This window comes from Felis catus, chromosome D1, assembly GCF_018350175.1.
Source record: "Felis catus isolate Fca126 chromosome D1, F.catus_Fca126_mat1.0, whole genome shotgun sequence".
Taxonomy (NCBI): Eukaryota; Metazoa; Chordata; class Mammalia; order Carnivora; family Felidae; genus Felis; species Felis catus.
This window is the reverse complement of record NC_058377.1, coordinates 93,196,860-93,216,863: the sequence shown is the minus strand read 5'-3', so window position 1 is coordinate 93,216,863 and position 20,004 is coordinate 93,196,860. Positions and strand designations below refer to the sequence as shown.

Genomic DNA, 20,004 nt, shown 5'->3' with positions numbered 1-20,004 from the left:
ATCTATTTAGGTCCCTCTGCCATGTGGGCATAATTGTTATCGTAGTGAAAATATGAACTCCCACAAGATTTTTTTAAACGTTTAATAAAAACCCTTTCCAGGAAGATTGTCAATGGCAGGTTGTAGTAAAATGCCAAACACTCAATCACATAGCAGCCACCCAGGGTTCACTCCATTCAATAGGACCACAACTCCACAACATGCCTCACAATTTCCATCTGCCACAGGGATACTTATTTTACATCACATTTCCTTACAAAACTCATACAGTTGTGGACGGCTTTAAAAACCATCTGTGTCGTGAATCAAAGGATTCCCAACCCCCTCCCGTTTTGAAAGTTGAGTCGGGGTAATATTTCTTTATATATGCTTACTTTGGCATTTAGGGACTTATTTCATTCGAGTGATAAAGTTATTTTCACTTTCCATGTAAACACAATAGATGATTTTTTTTCCAATCTGCAGCTTCTCCTGGTCATTTACTTTCCTCAAAAATGCTGTGCATGTTAGAAACCTGGATATTTAAAAATGCAGATCGTTTAACATTATTTGAATCATGTGCTACTAAATCAGCTGGAAGCCTGGAATCACAGATGTGCTAATGCATCTTCAATGTGAAGAGAACTGAATTTTGAAATCTATGCACTTCATTTCCTCAAAACACAATGGTAATACGGTGGGAGAAACAAAGCTATCATTTCTTGAATCTGCACTGCATGGCTAATGCTGAAGTAAAGTGACATTCTTTAGGAGTTGTTTAGTATCAAGTGCTGATTTAGCTAGATAAAATACAGCTGTCTTCTCAAATTACACAACTGGATTCACACCATCAACTAATTCCTGGTGGAGTTTTAAAGATACCTTTATGGCCAATTTTCTTCTTGGTGCAAAGAATCCTAAGTTAGACAGTACAAAAATGCCACCAAGTAGTTTCTGTACACAGATACCATCTCCCTTAGAAACACTTGATAAAGGAGACTGTTCTACAAGTGCTTGGGTCACCATTTAAAAAGGATTTCCAAAATGTAATTGGATCTAAATTGATTTAGAATTGGTTGCCAAATTGCCATGCAATTGTCTCTGTCAGCTTTCTTCTTATTCCTTTAAGTCACTCCTAAAATTTGTCACGTTGCCTAGTGGGTCTGAGAAAGGAAGGATCCTCCCTTAAGATCCCTTCCTTTCACTGTTGCCCTTCCTTCCCAGACATCATTTGCAGTTGATATTCTCTTAGAAGGAACATTTTAAGATTACTTCCAAAATCTGAACTCTCTTGATCTCTCCATGGCATCCAATAGTCTGATCACCTCTCCCATGGCTAAGTACATAATTTAGAGCATCTTAAGCCTTGCTCATCTTTGGGCCACAAATTGTTTTTTCTTGGAATGCACCCTATTCCTTGTTCCCCAGCTGCAAAATGGCAATCCTGCATCCATCAACCGTATGCTAACATTCATGAAGCTCTTAGCCCATTTACATGTCCTACTTGTGAAGTCCTCTAGGATTGCCCCCCACACACAGGTAGCTACTATTTCCTCTTCTCCCCAAGCTCTGTACACTTACTGCTGGTAAAAATCTGTCCATATTGTATCACCATTGCTTGTAACTGGCAGACCTATTATTCACCCGCTTTCCTTCCCCAAGTAAACAGTTCATTCATCCATCATTCACAATGTTGTAAGAGGCCAAAGAACCAGGCACTGTGCTAAATGACATGGGTATCAGTAAGTGTTCAAATAGCCAGTTCTTCTGCAAACTGACTTGTAATGTATCTTTCTCCACTCACCTGTAAGGCTAGTTTTGTGTTTCTCATTTATTTCTAATGGTTATTTCTAACAAGTAGTTACACATTTAGAGTAGGAATTCTTCGTCCTATGCAACACAAATAGTTTTCCCATTGTTGTGGTTTCTTGTTATTGCACATATGGAACCTATTTTTTGCTTATTGTCTCTTCCCTTTAACTTTCCCGTGAGCTTTTCTTTTTCAGAAGCTAGCTGGAAGTAGGGATGGGGTGGCAAAGGGTCCACAGAGGAACCTGAGCCTGGTCTCCCAAAGTAATACAGTAAAAAGAATTGGGCAAATTGGGCAGATGTTGAGCCAGTTTTGAATTAACATCAACAGATGTGATCAGGATAATGGGGGTAGCAGAGGAGTCAGTGATAACTTTCATAATGCATGACACATAATGGGAAGTTAATATCCATCTGTTGAAATAAATAAGTGACCAGTTGATCCCTTATGTAGAGAATTTTCTTTCCTATAAATCCCAGTAATCGTGAAGGAAATTTCTTATTTGTAGTGTATACAAGTTGGGGTTCATTGCAATGATTGCTCTGATTCTTCACTCTCTTTTATCTTGTAACTTTACAGTCGCCCCCCCCTTGGGGGTAGGATGACCTGTCCCATCCCTGGACAATGGGCTCCACTAAGTGATTTGCTTTAGCCAACAGAAAGTCACCATCTGTGATTCATACAAAAGCACCCATGCCTTTCTGCTTCCTCTCTTGGACGTCTACTACGCCAAGAAATTTGCTTAGGCCAAGCTGATGAAGGGAGAGAGACATACAAAATGGGGCTGAGCTGCCCCAGTGACCCAAGTTGAGTCTATTTTATATCAGCTAACAGTGATCCCTGCCAAGATCAGAAGAGCCACTTAACCAATCTCTGACTGACCTATAGACTCATGAGAGAAAATAAATGATAACTGATTTCAGCTACCAAGCTTTGGGATGGTTAACTATGCAGGAATTGCTAGCTGATACAAAAGTTATAATTCTCTGATTATTATTTTACGTGGTTGCATCTTTTATTAGTTTTTTTTTCTATTTAGTAATTGCAGTAAGTACGTCATCTTTCTAACATTTTTGTGTACCACAGTGAAAAGAATATCCAGTAAGAGGCAAAAGACATATATTCCCCCATTTCCTAATGTCATATAGTCTTAGACATTCAATTATGTACACAATATTAGAAATAACAAAAAAAATTCTCATTAAATCAATCATGCTTTGGGCGGCGGGGGGTGGGGGATGAATACAGATATAAGCAAGTCATTTCCACCCTAGTATCATAACAGGAAGTATCTGTTAAAACCATGATCTCTGAAGCAAAATAATCTGAGCTAAAAATCTTGCCTCTGTCACTTTCTAGCTGGGTGCCCTCAACTCTACTTTCATTATCTATAAAATGGGATGGTAATTAATTACACCTAACTCATAAAATTATTTACAGGATTGCATGAATTGACATTTATAACATACTTAGAACATACTTTGAACTTGGCATTCACAAATGTCATTAAATGCCAGTTATTGCTAAAAAAAATTTTAACGTAGGGAAGCACCAAAAAGTAAGACCATATGGGGTAGAAACTGGGTGGAGAGGTAGCCATTGTAGAAACAAATCTGCAAAGCTACTTGGACTTTAGTATCTTCATCTGTATTTCAAGGAACAAAGAAGGAATAACCATTAGGATATCTTATAGTTCTAAAATACAACATTCTTGTCTAGCATAACATTTCGTATGGCATAACACATGTAGTAAGTTCCCACGAAATACGGCATTTTTATCATTAAAGTAGTTTTCAAAAGAAGTTGATCTAAAGAAGTTAATTCACATGTCATTATGTGTGACGATAGAGGCAAGCTTTATACGATTATCCCACAGGATATTGTGGCCCTGTTTAATAGAATTGAGAGTGAAAGGGACTATCTATTCCCAGAATTGATAACCTAAACACCCAAATCGTAAGTGTTTGAATTGAATACAGTGGCCTAAAACCTGTGAAATCAAATTAATAAACACAACAGAAACGTCCATGTTTTCTCAATGTTTAAGCAAAGTTACTGAATTCCTTCTGTTTGCTATTTTGTATTTCTGGTTACAAGATGCTGTCCTCTGCTGTTTGCTGAAGATCACACCAGGTAGAGTCACCAGCACACAGGGAAACAACATGGTAGTTTCATTTCACCAACCAAATGCCTATAAATCAGGAGAGGAAAACAAATACAGTATCCTGTATGCCCCCAGACAAACCTGGCATGTCAGCACCATGTTCCTCTTCGCCAGGGCTATCTCATTTTAATGGCATTTGTCCACCCCAAGCTTTTGGCAACTCAGATGGACTAACCGGAAGTGTGACAATGGGACCGATCCCATTGCTCATTGGGTAATTATTTCCTCTAAAAGAGCTTGTATAAAGAATTCTACTTGAACACATACCCTGTCTTTGTTGACAGTTCCTGGCAACTTCTAGTGAACAGATATTTATATATTTGTTTATATTTACATCATTGCTGAACAACAATTTAGTTTGCATGTGTATTTGTATGATGGTTAGCTTGTTTATTACTCATTTCAATTCTCCTTGAGTAAGATCATTCAGGGACAAATGTGGCATTTTCGTCTCCCCACAGGTTACACATTCACCTCCAGAGCTGATAACTGTAGCCTGAATGCCTGTGACGGTCTGAGATGTATTCCCCATACTACCTAGAAGTAGTAGCAAAACTAGGAGAATTGCTATTGAATAGATCTGGGTTCAAAACTTGTCTATGGCATTTCCCAAGTATGTGGCTTTAGCGTCCCCTTCTCCATCTTTAAAAATCTCTTAAGGGGATGTTTTGAGTTTTAAATAAGTTGATGTATATGAGAAGTCAGCAAAAGAGTACGCCATATAGATGCCCCATAATCACTGGTTTGAGTCTGAATCAAAAAATGAAAACCAAATGTCTAATGCAAGGTCCTATAGTGTGAATGGGTAGCTGATGTGGAAAAAGAATAAGAAGGTAAACAGGGATGGGAAGCCTTCCTTTTTCTTTTTTGGCTAAATAGCACTGATCCTTCCCTGCTGCTTTGTTTGATAGATTAATTCATTCTGAAAGGCTTTAAAGATGTCTGGTAGGTAGCTAATAATCAGCTTTGAAAAACAAATCATTGGCCTTTCCCTTGCTGTCAAAGTCCCTAAAAAGGAAATTTGCATTTCAAATGGCTTCTAGTTTACTTCAGAACCCAAGTGTAGACTCCTTTGAAGCTATCTAGAGTAACTAGTAAGTGTACTTTTTAATGGTTTATTAGTTGATAAACTGTAATTGGCATATAAAGGTAAGAGCTTCAAAAGACAAAGTTACAGTCAACTGCCCATTAATGTTTTAAGTCAATCAGTACAGCATTTATTTAAACCTGGAAGCAATGCCATTACCCCTCAAGAAATTTACATGTTGATGCAATTCATAACTCCATCAGAGCTTTTCAAAAAGATGCAGAAATTATAATAAATCACAATCCATGGGTAAAGAAAGGCCTTTCCCCTTACCGGGTCTGAACATTTGAGACACATATTACGGCATGTGCTTAGTACCCAAATACATGTATGAATGTAATTCTCTTTTCATTTTCAAATGCTAAGTGGAAAAAAATCCATGTAGTATAAAGGGAACAGGAAAGAAAAAAAAAACAAAAAAACAAAAAACACTTGGTGTCAAGTTGGATATGCCTCTGATGTTCCCTTAGGAAAAATCTTTTTGTCTAATGACATTTCTCATTCTGATGAACTCACTTTGTTTAAATTGTTTTAAAGCCAAGTACGTATTCTGATCTCTCAAAAATAAAATCAGCACGAAGATCATTAATTAGGGAGCCTGAAATATATGTATTTTCCCTTCTCCTCCAACATACACACTTTTTTATTGACAATTATATAGTGGAGAAAGAAACCAACATGAATGTAGTACTAATATTTATTTCGTGGGCCCTCCATGTTTCTAAGAATACCCTGTGAAATTGAAATGTGGCACTTGGCCCACCCCACCTACCCCCACCCCGACCCCTTAACAGGAGTTGATGGAAAAGCCCACAACCAGGAGGAAGGATGTTGGAATTGAGTTGTCAAGCTGTCCTGGATGTCTTGTACAAACTGAACAGGCCAATTTACTGCAACGCTGCATAGGCTGAAGGCTCCTATCTCGCCTTTACAGTGCTTTCTCGTGTTGAGATTATCCTCCTGGACCACAGTCTCCCTTCCCAGCAGCTTTTCGGTTACTCCTAGATGCCTTCTGATCAGCCTATCCTGTCCTGGGTACCGTGTTAATCCTTACCTTGTGACCAGCCTGCTTGGCTAGGGAGAGGAGAGTCTCTTGCACAGCAATCTGCAAAGCAACAGCTTTGTGCGTTTGGTGATATTTTTGAATCCTAGTGGTGATTTGATTTCAATGTCTTCCCCTTTGTAGCTCCAACTCCTGGCTTTCGGGATGAAAACAGGCAGGCTTTTAGAAAAAAAATGACAACTTCTCCCACACAAATCCCTGAGTTTCTTTGCCTATTACTAACCTCTCGGAGCGTGGGGGTTGCTTTGAAATTCAGCTGTTCCGGCTCTGCCCTCCAGGTGGCAGCAGTGCCACACCGCAGAGGCTCCAATCCCCTCGTCCCCGACTTCAAGTGTTAATGCAATTGACCAATCAGTGCTAAGATGATGGGAGGTAATTGGGTAATTGTATTTTACTGATCACAAGCAGAGAAAGGGAAGGGAAAAGGGGAAAGAAAGAGGGGCAGAGGAGGAAAGGGACTGCAGTCCGAGAGGAGGTTTGGGGAGCTAGGACCCAAAACGTCAGGACGTGGCACTGGCTGGGAGAAAGGCTGCCGCGGGCACAAGGAGCGCATTTATTTATCCGGGGAGGGCGGGGGGCGGGAGGGGAGCGGGCGGGGGAGGAAGAGAGTTGAGGCCGGAGTGGATGGAAGGGGACCGGGGTTTCTGCCGCGCAGGGAGCCGCGAGCCAGGGCGATGGCGCTAAGGACGGCGCGGAGCAGCTGCGCTCCCGGGAACGCGTCTCCTCGCGGAGGACCCGCCAGCGTCGGGAAGGTCTGCGCGAAGAGAGACCAACTTGTGGCTCCAAAATGCACCCGACGCAGCTGGAAATGAGATCAAAGCTGCAGTTTCCTTCGAGAAGGAGGCGAGGAGCCCGCGATTAGGGATTTAACAAAATTCTCAACCTCCTTCGTTCCGTTTTCTATTTTCCTTTTTTTCTTTCCTTATTATTACGATTTCTAAATTTGCCTCACACCCCGTCGGTCCCCCTCACTTCGCCGTGCCCGTTTGAAATAAAAGCCCAGTTTGAACTTCTTTCGCCGCGGCGCCCCCGGATGCGCTGCCCGCTGATGGAGGAGAAGGGGACCCCGGGGCTGGCGGGGGCCACCGGCGAGGGACCGCGTCACGCGTCTCCCCCGTGATCCCGGCGCTGATCGCGGAGTTCTGCAACACCTGGAGGATCTGGACCGGGTGCCGGGGGTGGGGGCGGGGACAGAGGAAACGAAAGCCACCCCAAGCCTTAAAAAAAAGAAGAAGAAAAAAAAAGTAGCGGGGGGGGGGAGAGGAATGGGTTTCTTCTTGACAGCTGACGGAGCCTTGAAATTTTCCTCCACTACCCCCGCCCCCGCCCCCGCCCCCGCCCCCCGCACTCCATTTAACGTGAGATTATGAAATTGCAGAGGCGGTGGAGGGAAGGAGACAGGATATAACAGGGAGTTTGGAGGGAGAGGAGAAGGTGGCTGGCCGGGTGGCTGAAATCAAAAATCCAATTGCGCACTGGGTTGTGATGAGAAATCTAATCAGATCTTTGGAGAAGGGGCCGGCCGGAAGGGTGGCGAGTGGGGGGAGTTGATCCCCAAATTCTTCGAAGGGGGAGCAAGGGGTGAGGAATCAATGATGTAAAAGGAGACTTTTTCGGTGGCGGTGGCGGTTGGGTGCCTTGCAAAAATGAAGGATGCGGGACGCAGCTCTCTCTTGGAACCGAACGCCGTGGATAAACTGATTGTGCAAGAGAAAAGGAAGGAGGAAGCTTTTCCTTGTGAGACCTGGATCTTAACACAAATGTGTATATGTGCCCACAGGCAGCCTTGAAAAATGAAATAAGCCAGTGTCGGACCCACGGGGCTTGGTGTGTTCTGACATAAATAAATAATAATAAAACAGCTGCCCCCCCCTCCCCAAAGGATGATTGGAAATGGAGAACGGAGGATCCACAAAGAAAAAGTATGTTCGTTTTCCTCTATAAAGGAGAAAGTAAGCCAAGGAGATATTTTTGGAATTGAAAGTTTGGGGCTTTTTTTTTTTAGGAAAGTAAAGACCTGCTATGGTGGTGTTTTCTCTTCTTTTTGAATTTCCCACAAGAGGAGAGGGAATTAATAATACATCTGCAAAGAAATTTCGGAGAAGAAAAGTTGACCGCGGCAGAATGAGGCATTGATTGGGGGAGACAAACCAGCAGAGAGCACAGTTGGATTTGTGCCTATGTTGACTAAAATTGATGGATAATTGCAGTTGGATTTTTCTTCATCAACCTCCCCCCCACCTTTTTTTTTTCTTTCTTTCTTTCTTTTTGGTGTCAAGATCATGCGTTTTCGCTTGTTCTTAACCACCTGGATTTCCATCTGGATGTTGCTGTGATCAGTCTGAAATACAGTGAGTGATCCTTATTTTCTTATTTTATTGATGAAGAAAATGCACATTAATTTAGCAATCCCGGTGTCTATATCCCCTCACCCCTTTCAGTGTGATTTTTAAAGACCTGGCTGTTGGGGGCCAGGAAATAAGGAGAGGGTGGCCCAGGCATATGTTCCCTCAGCTTGTGCTCACCAATGAGCCGGTTTGTTATAATGATGCAGGTTGTCTGCATCCTGGGCAAAGGCCTTTGCAAATCTTCACCAGGGGAAAAAAATCTCCCCAAGAAAGGCGCTGCAGTGTGGGGTGCCTGTGCTGTGTGATTGACACTCTAGAATGCCTTTAAGTTGCAGGGCAGCCCTGGAGTTAGATGCACAAATGTTTAGCCATTGGAAATCGAAGGGACCCAATTTAAATTTCATTATCCAACCTGACATTGCAGATCAACAGAATGTATTAACACAAAAATATGATAATACACCGAGCAGATGAAGGATGGCTTCTGGCTTCTGGCGGGTGGGTGGATTGAGGGAGGGCGAGTGGGCATGGGGGAGGAAGTGGTGGAAAGAGGTGGCTGCGTTTGCCCCATATGTATTGCACACACATGCTCCAGTGTGGTCCTCAGATTACCTAGGTTCTCACCAGTGCTAAGAAAGAGAAGGAGGACCCACTTCTCTTCAACCTAACCTCCTTCAAACTAACCACTTCTTTGGATAACGGAGAGGCTATACGTAGATCGAAGGTGGCTTGGGCAGTTGGCTTGGGTTTTGCCAGAAACGTTTCTAACATCACCAAAACGGGGCTCTTGAGAAAAAAGGCAGACATCTACTGTCCTGTGGCAACTTAGATAAGGAGCTAAAGAAAAGGTTTGTGTGTTAAGCCCCAGTGCTTCTCAAGTGCCAGCTTTGTCTTGGGAGAGAGAGGCCACTAAAGAAAAATAAGAGAAGCTTGAAAATGCTTGGAGAGCCTGGGGGCCTGTAGGATCACCCCTCTTTCCATCTCCTGTAGGATCACCCCTCTTTCCATCTCCTTCCTCCTCCATAGTTTCCAGGGTCATGGAGCTGGCTTTTAATTTTTTGTTTAACAGAACTCTTCCTCTTCATCCTTCTATATTCCTCTCGGGGGCCTTTTATCAGAATCATAGACTCCTATAACTTTAGAGCCAGAAGACTCCTCAGAGGTCTCATGCCAATAAAAGGAGGAAACTGAGGCCTAGACAAGCTATAACTCTGGGTAACAGCCAAATCTTATGAGACAGGTGACTCACACAAGCTTTAGAACTGCAGGCAAAAGTCAGTTTGGGATCCAAGCCGGATAGGAATCAACCATATATGACAGGGCTACTTCTGTCCCCACAGCTGCCATTTTTATCTAGAAGGGTCAAGGAAGGAAACTGTCTTGAGAGCTTGAAGTAGACTCCTATTACTTGGGACCTTAAAAGTAGCCCATCTCCACTATTCATATCCTTTCTTAGATTTTTTTTTTTAATAGCAGAGCTCAGATAACCCTAGTTTTAATACTACTAAAAAAAAAGATCCTCAACTCTGGTATATCCCAAAGGAGATAAGAGGCAGAAATCTCCTGGGTCCCTTCTTGGTGTTGGGCACATTTAATCTGGTGAGTGGTGGTCCCTGGAGAGTCATTAAGAACCATGGAGTTAGATTTATATTAGAGAGATCATAACAGAAACCAGAAACACCCTGCTAAAAGCATCTGAGTCTGTTCCTACACTCACATAATCTATTCTTATCCTTTTCATTACTCCTTAACTAAACTAGCCTACAGCTGAGCACTTCTTTAATTTATTTTTCTGGGCACATGTTTCCTGTTGGGACACAGATCGGGCAATAAATTTACCAACCTATGAAAATAATCGTGCAGGATTTTCTTTTTCTCCTCTGAGTCCTTGTAGGTTTCAGCATATCTTAAAATTCCTTGCAGGTTTTCTGTTTGCTCGTTTGTTTTGTTTTTACGTGGCCACAATGAAGTCACCACTTGTGATCATAGATTTACTCAAGTTATCTCAAGTTTCTGCTCAGTTGCAACTTAGCACAGGTGACAAAAGAGAAAAAGGAAAAAAAAAGTGAACTTTGATTGTTTTTACTGGACAGCTCAGCTCTGGGCTTCACGTGGGAAACCCATCCAGTCTTGCAATCAGCCTGGCTCTGCCCATCAATGGAGGTCTCCCTTCCTTCCTTCCTTCCTTCCTTCCTTCCTTCCTTCCTTCCTTCCTTCCTTCCTCTCTATTTCTTTCCTCTCTCTCTTTCTTTTCTGGAATTCAGAATTTCTTCACTGCTACTCCAATTAGATTTCAGAGTGTGTCCCTGTCCTAAACCTTGTCAGCTCCTCTCTGTACCCTCCACACCTGCAAACTTTTCTGTAAAGAGAGGGGAGAAAAGAAGGGGATGGTGGGGGAGGGCAGACGGAGAGAGAAAAGGGGTATAGATATGTTTAAAGTCGTGGGCTGAAACGTGTTCTCCCACTCACCTCCACTTAAACGTGTCCTTCAGATCTAGAGATGATGGAGCATCTAAGGGTGTCATCATTTTCCACGCCGGTGAGTCACTTCACCAGCACTATAGTTAGGGACATGCCAGCTTGGGGGTTAGCCCCTTTCTTTTGGCGTTCAGAGTTGGCCTAATACTTTAGGCAGCTTGCTCGTGGGCTGATGGAAGAATTTCGACCATGTTAGACTAGGAAAGTTACCTCACTGCAGCTTATCTCAGGGCTGAGGGTCGTACCCACTGAGTAACATTCCTGAGTAGATACTTGTATACTGGGATTCTGCTGAGGGCCACAGGCCCCTAACACTACTGGATTCTGCAAGTTTTGAGGTTGCCTTTTCAAATATCTTCCCCTCTCTGACTTAATCACTGTGCCCTTTGGGCAATATCTTTAATTTCTTTGACCCTCAATGTTCTCATCTGTATGGTGGGGATGATAATGTCAGCAAATTAGAATTGCTTTGTGACTTGAAAGTAATGTTATGCAAAGCCCCAAGCACAATAGACCCTCTGAGGAAGGCTGTTTGTTACGGTTGTTCTTGGATTAATTTGGATTAACTTGCTGGGGAATTAATAGAGGCTGGCCGAGCACTTTACCAGTTCTAGTGGCTACACTTGAGAACTAGGGAACGCACAACTGACCTTACAGGAGTTGCCAGATTCTTCTTTCGATGTCTTATCAGGACAGATTGACTGTAATAGATCACTTTAGGTAGGAAATGCTGCTTCAAGTCCGAAGCTGAAAATCGAGATTTTCTCCTTAAGTTACAGAAACATAAATCTCAGCAAAAATAATACTTGAGAGAGATTTTAGCAAAAAAATAATGCTGTTGTGTATACTTTCGGTCTAAAAGTTGCATGTGATAGCTCTTGTATATTAAATGTTTAATTTTAGCTATAAATTACATTGTCTGCCTCTGGAATGCTCAAAGTAAAGACAGATTTCTAGACAATTATATAACTTAAAGTAGCTAGTATAAAATTCCATTAATATTAAGGCCCCAAGTCCACAATTTGAATGCATAGCCTTCCTAATTATAATGAATTCTATGTTAGTTAAAAATCTTCACTTTGTGATAGGATAAGGGCCTGACGGGAATGAAATCAAGAGTCCATGTAGACATGCTTGTCTTCTACTTTGTGTGTTCACATCTTCCAACATCAACTTACCAGTGGTTTTCTGAGGCAGCCAGTCACGGTCATTGCTCATAATTTCATTGTCTACAACAGCAGCCCTGTGCTGTGTCCTTTTTGTCATCATGTTTCCAGAGACCTGTTCTCCGGGGGAAAAGGAGTCCTACTGTTTTAATTATTGTTATTCTTGATATCTTATCTGTGGGTGATAACGGGAAAGTCAGGCTGAGGAATTGCCCACTGGAATTCTATACTGTTTTCTTTCCAATTAGGAAAGCGGTTTGAAATCTGTGTTAATTTTGGAAAAGCATCTTAAAGCTAATCATTTTCACTTCAGTGGAAGTTCTTACCATTTCATAAATTTTACTTTTTTGGGTGCTTCTTAAAGGTGAAATGTGGACTCTGGCGTCCTAAGTGAATTTAAATATTCAGCTTTCCACTGGGTCATGAGTGTTACATGCACTATCTAACCTCTCAGAGTCTGTTTGATCATCTGTAAACTAGAGGTAATAACACCCGTATAGAACTGACTGCCATGAGGATGAAATCAGATCGCGTATGTTATGTACAGTAGGCATTTAATAAGTGCACATTTAAATTGAGCATCTATGATTTCAGTTTCATGCATAGTTTACCAAAAAAAAAAAAAAAAACCCTGATATTGTCTTGTTTGAGGGAAGCAGTTAACCTAAATTCATGTTGGTATAGATTTTAAAAAGGAGAAATACATTAATAGGGTCAGAGTAACACAAATGGGTACAACTATTTTTGGCGAGATCCTACACTTTTTTTCTTCTAAGTTTTTATTTGAATCTCCAGGTCCTCATCCTGACAAGTGCCTTCCTTAATCCCCATCACCTATTTCACCCACCCCCTCAGCCTCCTTCCCTCTTGTAACTGTCAGTTCTGTATAGTTGAGTCTTGTTTCTTGGTTTCCCTCTCCTCCTCCTCTCTCCCCCCCTCCTCCCCTTTGCTCATTTGTTTTGTTTTGGTAAGATAACACGCTTTTAAAGTGTATTTGGGAGTGCTTTAGTGAGTGTCATTCCCTCAGGAAACGACTGAAGCATACCTTGTGAATTATGGAAAACATACTATGTGTCCACGTAAACTTTCTTTAGATTGCCAAGTACTTTGTCACACAGACATAAAAAATTAATGATTTATAAATGGTGTCTTAGAGGAGTCTTCGGGGAGATCAAGACTCTCTTGCCTCTTACTGTTTCTTCAAAAGGATTCCTCTGGGGAGATGTAAATTTGACAGTTGAAATTTGGGCGGGCAGATCCTGTGGCTGAGACAGTGTGCTTGTAACGCTCTCTGACGGCGAGGGTTGTATTTGTTTTCTGGCATGTTTTCAGCATCTCAGAAGAGTGTCTGACAAACAGTGTCCATGCGGTAGATATTCTTCGAATGGCTAATTGAATTTGGTTTGAGACATCCCCTCCAAAAAATTCAAACGCATGTGTATCTGTGTGCTCACACCTGCCTACCAACATGAAACCCGGCTTTCAGGAATCTAGGGAGGCTTAATGAGAAATGCCAATGGCTATACGACTCTGTGTGTGTGCGTGCCTGTGTGTGTGTGTGTGTGTGTGTGTGTGTGTGTGTGTGTGTGTGGTGATATCTGTACCCACACATACACACAGATTAAGCATCTATTGAGTGGCTCCCTTATGTTGGAAATCTTGAGGTCTGAAAGTTGGGTGATACAGTGTATTTTTCCTACTCTTGATGCTGTCAGTAAGGGACTGTAACAATTTGTTTGAGTCATTTTACCTCGTTTAGGTCAGGTTTCTATTCTCCTCTATTAAATGTAAAAACTAAGGTTTCTTCAAGCTAAGATTTTTGGATTCTGAATTTATAATTGACTACCTATGAATTCAGGATTTCTAGAAACTGAAAATATTAATCCCTGATCTTGGGATACTAGTTGTTAAAACGTAGAGTATAGTATTCTAAGAGGAAAGCAAAATGAATGTTATAATGGTAGACACGTAGGATAAAAAGGTGAAGGAAATCTCTAAAAGTGTTTGTAGGGGAAATATAATGGGATTTGGAATAGATAGACATTGAATTCCAAATTTGTTTCACACCTGTTAGCTGGTGGATCCTAAGTAGAAATTAACCTTTCTAGGCCTCAGTTTCTTCAACTGTAAGAATAGAGATATTTTTTTTTTGCAGTTATTTTGGGAGCATTGAGATGTCTATGCATTTGGCACATGATCAGTTCACAATAAATGCTAGCTCACTTTCTTTTCATTGAAATCTTTGGTTATTTTTCACAGAAATAGGAATGTTTAACTGAAAGTCTCTTCAGTGTTTTGCTTTATATTTATACTGAATATGTAAATGAAAGATTTTGCCAACTTACCATCAAAGTTGGTAATATTACTTTTGATAATGCTGCTAATGTCAGTCATTTTTATAATGAAGTCTAAAAATGATGAAAAAACTTATGTAAGATGAATAAACTTTTATTTCAACCTTGGCATCAGCTGATGGTAGATTTCTACGCTCATGGAAGGAAGCTTTTAACACTTATGGAGATCATGAGGATAATTTCCTAATAGCAATAGGAACTACCATTTATTGAGCATTTGGTATGCACCAGGCACGGTGTCGAAATTACACAGCTTTCTGCTTAATTCTCATCTAGAGAACTGAAACACAAAGAGGCTAAATAATTTGTCTAAGGTTATACAGCAACTAATGAATGCAGCTAGAAGTAGAAGCTATATTTCTTCTGGCTTTAGAACCTGAGAATCAGTAAATTCAGACTTGCTGACTTGGTAACAAATAAACTTGCGAGCTCACCATCATCTAGCCTAGTACTCAGTCTGAATATTTTAATTGAGATTGAGATGGCTACAGTCTTCGTTTTCCCTGTTTCTTGAAACAAAGGTTATACCGAGATGCTCAGGTCACATACCTTGCATACTGTTATCAGTCTTCAATAATGTCCAAGTGTGTCCCTAAGTGAGAAAGGGACAAGTAAGAAACACTTGAGGAAAATTGCCCTACCTCACTCAACATACTAATAGAACGGCTTTGCAAATTGCCCTGAGAGTACCTGGAAGTTCAAAGCTGTATGGGAAATTAGGTCAATGTTAATATTAAGTTTGGTGTTTAGTTACAATATCATACAAACCAGAGATGCTCCTAATGGGAGGCACCCAATGCCTGATCTCAGGTCTCATCATAATTGATCTGTCTGTAGCTGTCGATGCCACTACTGCCTCTGGCTTTCTGAAACCCCTCCAGAAGTTTAAGGTGCTGCTCACTATCCCTTCCTTTATTAATTTCACTTCACCCTCCTCCAGCCTTCCTGTTGAAGGCTTCCTCCTTTGAATCTATTCTACTCTACTCTACTCTACTCTACTCTACTCTACTCTACTCTACTGTATTCTATTCTGTTCTCTCTGTCTGTCTGTCTGTCTCTCTCTCTGCATTCTTAGGAGATGTCACCTGGGCTTATTTTAAGAGATGACACTAAATCCTTGGCCTCAGCCCCCCTTGTGGCTCCTAAGTCTCCATTGCCAGCAAGCTCCTATTCACTTATCTGGTCTGCTGTAGACCTTACAAACTTAATACCCCAACTGTAACTGATTGTTTGCCCTCTGGAAGCCTATATATTTTCAGTTTCAAATGATATCAATACCTCTTTTACCTCCCTCATATCCAGTGACTCATCAAATCAATCATCAATCTACTCTCTGTCTTAAACTCAGCTCTTTTGTCCCCCTGCCTGGATTCCATTGTTTCTCTCCTAGATGTCTTCTGATGACGCCCGCTCTTCTTCAGTGTAGTCCATTATTCATTCTTTCTTTAAAAGGATCATCCTAAGAAATAAATCTGGACATCCCATTCTCTATATTCTATAAATACATTTACAGGATAAAATCAAAATTCTTCTCTTGATAATAGAATCTGGCCAGCCTATTCATAGCAATAGGAACTACCTTGCCTGCCTAATCTACTGAGTATTTTATTCTTCTGGAGATACCCTAGGCTAGTTTTGGCTCAAACTTTGTGAGACCTCATCCATGTGCCTAGGATATACTCATACTTCAAATCTCACAGCAAATTATCTCCTCTGGAAAAAACCTCTCCTGGTGTCCCTAGACCCGCAGCATCCCCCTATCCTCTCTGTACACCAGCATTTTGTTCAGAGATCTGTAATAGCTTTAGGGGCACCTGGCTGGCTCAGTACATAGAGCATGCAACTCTTGATCTAAGGGTCGTGAATTTGAGTCCCACGTTGGGTGTAGAGATTACTTTAATAATAATAATAATTAATAATAATAATAATAATAAATCTATAATAGCTTTTATTACTGTTATAACACCTATTTATTTGGCTAAAACCTACAAGACTGTGACCTCTTTTAGGATATGGGCCTCATCTTACTCACCTTGTCATAGCCCATATCTAACTAACATAATGGGCAGGAGTTCTCAATGAGTTTGGTAGCACCAACAAATGAGTGGGCTGATCTAATGATCTAACACATTTTTAGAGTGAAGAGTTTCCTTCAATTCAGTTTATGGTGTAGGCCATCATTTTTCCAATATTTTCACCATCGGAATCACCTTTAAATATTTTTTTTCATTTAGGGACCCAATGTGTCAGAACTACTTTGCAATTTGTTTCTCCATTTTCCCTAATTGAAAACATATACTTGCCAGTCATCCCTCTAGAACTAACCCAGGTAAGCATTGTTGCCATGACTGAGCCATAAACTGAGCCAAAAGGAAAGGGGTTTTAATTACCATATGCAGTTGTAGGAGTACCTGCATGATTTCTAGTTGGGTTTTTGCAATATTGGTGATAGCTGTCTTTGAGGATAGCCGTTGTGAAAATAGTTTTATAAATATATTTTAGTGTGAATTTTATGCTCTAATTTATGGCTGCCAATAGGCTCACTACAGGCTTTGCCACGCAGACTCTTCAGTGGCACTGTTCACAAAGCATATTGTTTACGAAAAGGAAGGTGTTCCTTGCAGCTGGACATTTTGCACAACCTGTGCAGTTATATGAAGTGGCCCTTTTACTCATGAGTGACTGTTGGAAAGAGACTATGCCTTTTAATTTTGCGTATTGCCCAAATATGGACTCATGCAGTGGGAGGATGAAAAAAGATGGTCTCTTTAGTGAAAATGCCTGGATTATAACATTTGGTGGGTTGTAGTCACCTTTTACACCATGGAAACAGCTGACTTTATGGAGCCTGGTATATCTCAGAAGATGTTCCAGCATCATGTTTCAGAAGGACACTTCCTCCCTTCATAAGAAACAGCAGAAGACCTGGATTAGATGAAAAAAATAAGGTGCTAAATGGTAAGACACTGATTATGGCTTTATTTTATTCTTCAATGTTTGAATGTAAATCAATGTCTTGAATTTGTTGAATTCGATCATTTCTTTTTCCTTTAGACTTTTTTTTAAAAGTTTTCTTTTAGTTGTAGTTCTTTTTTCCAGTTTAGGGATTACCATTATTAATTTCTAATAATAGTAAATAAGAGAGCATTAATACCAGTGCTTCACAGTGCTTTTTAAATCTAGCTATACCTTTGAATCCTCTCAACAAGATTTTGGTCCCAGAACTTCCAAAGCAATACCCTCTGCCTAGTAACTCCATCCTTTGTGATAAAGCATCGGGATCTGGTATGCGTGGTGGCGGGAGAAGGGGTGGTGTGCAAGGGAAGTTTCCTTTAGAAGAGCAAATGCTAAGTTTGGTCTCTGCTTCTTGCCAAATTACAAACTGCTGAGACAACACTGTTTTCTTGGAGAGGTCCATTTGTTTTATCCAATCAGTTTTGGCCAAGTCACTTATGGGATGTGGGGGAATGTAGCCATTCAATGATATTCCTGTGTTTGTTGCTAAGGTGGGTATCTGGGATGGGGATTGGTTTCACAGATTAAAAAAATAGTATATAAGGTCTTTTTCTTATGACTAATACTGTCCTCTTGTTATTACAGTCATCTGTTATTGTGATGTGGTCCTTCCTAGAACAAGTTGATTGATTGGTTTGTGATGTTTAAAAAGGTGTGCTGTTGTTAATAACAGCTGATCATTTTATAGTTTTTTGAGCCTAAGAATTGTAGTACTATTCTCAGGACAGTAGACAGGTTTTCTTGAACCGATGACCTAATTATGATGGTGAGAACTTTAGTAACTAAGTATGCAGAGGTTTTTAAAAAGGTGCGTGACATTTCAAAATGTAGACACGAATGGTTTAAAATGCAATGATTTACAATTGAACGGTTGACAGTTGAATCTGAGCCAGATCTCATATTGTGCTGATTTTACAGCCTTACATGGGAATGACGGGAATGGGGGAGCTGGGGAGGTGTTCGACTGACAGATTGAGATTACCATGAGCCTGGCTGTTCTGATCTGGGCAGAGAGAATGCTGATAGTGTAGTGAGCTGATCTCTAGAGAGACTCACCTGAGAAGGGACCAGAGATGTGTGTGGCTGAATGAATTCAAATGCATTATGGGGAATGAGCCAGGGGACTGCTTTCTTCTAACTGAAAAGGCAGAAAGTCAGAAGCCACCCTAAAAGAGTTAACATCTACACAGTGGTGTTCAGGAAGGCAAGAATGGAACTATAAAGGCTTTCTCTGTATTGTTTGCACGTTGCCATGGCAATAGTTTCCAGCAGAAGTTACATGTTTTTTTTTTCAATTCCCCAAAGCAGCAAACAGCCTTCCCCTCTCCTTCTCATCCTCGCTTCATCCCTCCCTGTCTCTCTCCATCCTTAGTCCTTACCTCCCCCTTCTTTCCCTCCTCTCTCCGTCCCTTCTTTTGTTCTCACTTTCTTAACTCACTCCCCATTAACAACAGAAATATTCCAACTCCATGAGGTTGGTTTTAGGCAGAAAGTGAGTCAGACATACAGCCTTCTATCCGCGTTTCTGTTTTCCCCGTCTGTTTACACATTAAAGACCTAATTAGATAGAAGCTGTGGATGGAAGCAGGGTTGGGGCTTTCCCTTGTTGGTAGGACATAGAACATATTATAATGGTTGGTGTTGTGGTGATATGTTAATTGGATGGCTCCAGGCAAGTGCAGAGCAGCAGTCCCTGACAATTAGAAAGAACAATGACTTTACTATGAAGGAGCCCAGTCTCTTAACCAGTGGAGGGATTAGCATGCACTGCCCGTCTGTGGAAGGTTCCCGTAGACCCCAGGAGAGATCTACAGTTGGAAACGCCTCCTGTCTCTTTAAAGCTAGGTTGCTGCCTCTCCACTGGCTTCTTTTACTGCCAAAGAAAGTGAAGTGAGGGGACAGTGAGAGATCTGGTTTAGTGGGGGTAGGGTGGGGGTGAACCCTGTCGCATGCAGACCTGGGCCATAGGATAGATCGCAGGAATGTTAGGAAGAAATCTTTGCCTGCTTAATGCACGTGGCCAGTGAATTGTGAAATGGGTCTCATTAGAGCCTTTCATATCCCGGCATGTGCCAAAGTGCTTTGCCGGCACAGCGCCATCACTTCACGTCCTACCCTGCTGCTGTTCGCTGCGGCCAAGAAGGGACAGAGGCTCTGTCTGTATTAAAGGCTCCAGTCCCATCGCTCTCTGTGCACTGTTCATTGTGAGGCGCCTCTGGGCCTTTCAGTCTGGCCGGGGATGAGGCTCAACACATCCCCTAGGTGTTTGCAGTGAGGAAATAGGAAGGATTGGAGCATCACCGATAGGTTTGAGGCAGCCAGTGGGTGCTGACACCCAGAAGTTCCCTCTCTTTTCCCCGTGAAAGCTGTTTGTCGGCGCCCCTGCAAATATGCCCGGATACTCACCTGACATGGCAGATGGGTAGTTCAGAACCAAATAAGTCATGAGGGACCTTTGTGTTATTGGATACTTTTTGCTTTTTCTCAGATTTGTATACTAGAGATTTTAGAATCCCTTTTTATCTGCCAAAGCATAGCTC

General features: G+C 41.5%; 1 protein-coding gene and 1 long non-coding RNA gene across 11 annotated transcripts in view; one reads left to right on the top strand and one right to left on the bottom strand.

Moving 5' to 3' along the window:
• LRRC4C (leucine rich repeat containing 4C) overlaps positions 1-20,004 on the top strand; it is a 1,352,261-nt gene that overhangs the window by 1,179,789 nt on the left and 152,468 nt on the right. For 4 of the 10 annotated variants that reach the window (XM_019812294.3, XM_019812293.3, XM_006937207.5 and 1 more), the window contains exon 1: positions 7,433-8,454. The exons of 5 other annotated variants lie outside the window; for them this stretch is intronic. The gene's annotated coding sequence lies outside the window, so the exon portion shown is untranslated. Of the gene's footprint in view, positions 1-7,432; positions 8,455-16,964; positions 17,408-20,004 lie in introns of those variants that run through there. One more of the 10 variants, XM_019812292.3, reaches the window with a different exon arrangement.
• LOC123380577 lies at positions 3,008-7,303 on the bottom strand. The gene is made up of 3 exons (XR_006586540.1): positions 6,327-7,303; positions 6,095-6,239; positions 3,008-3,980 (listed from the first exon to the last, which is right to left on the bottom strand). It is a non-coding gene; the product is annotated as an uncharacterized LOC123380577 (long non-coding RNA).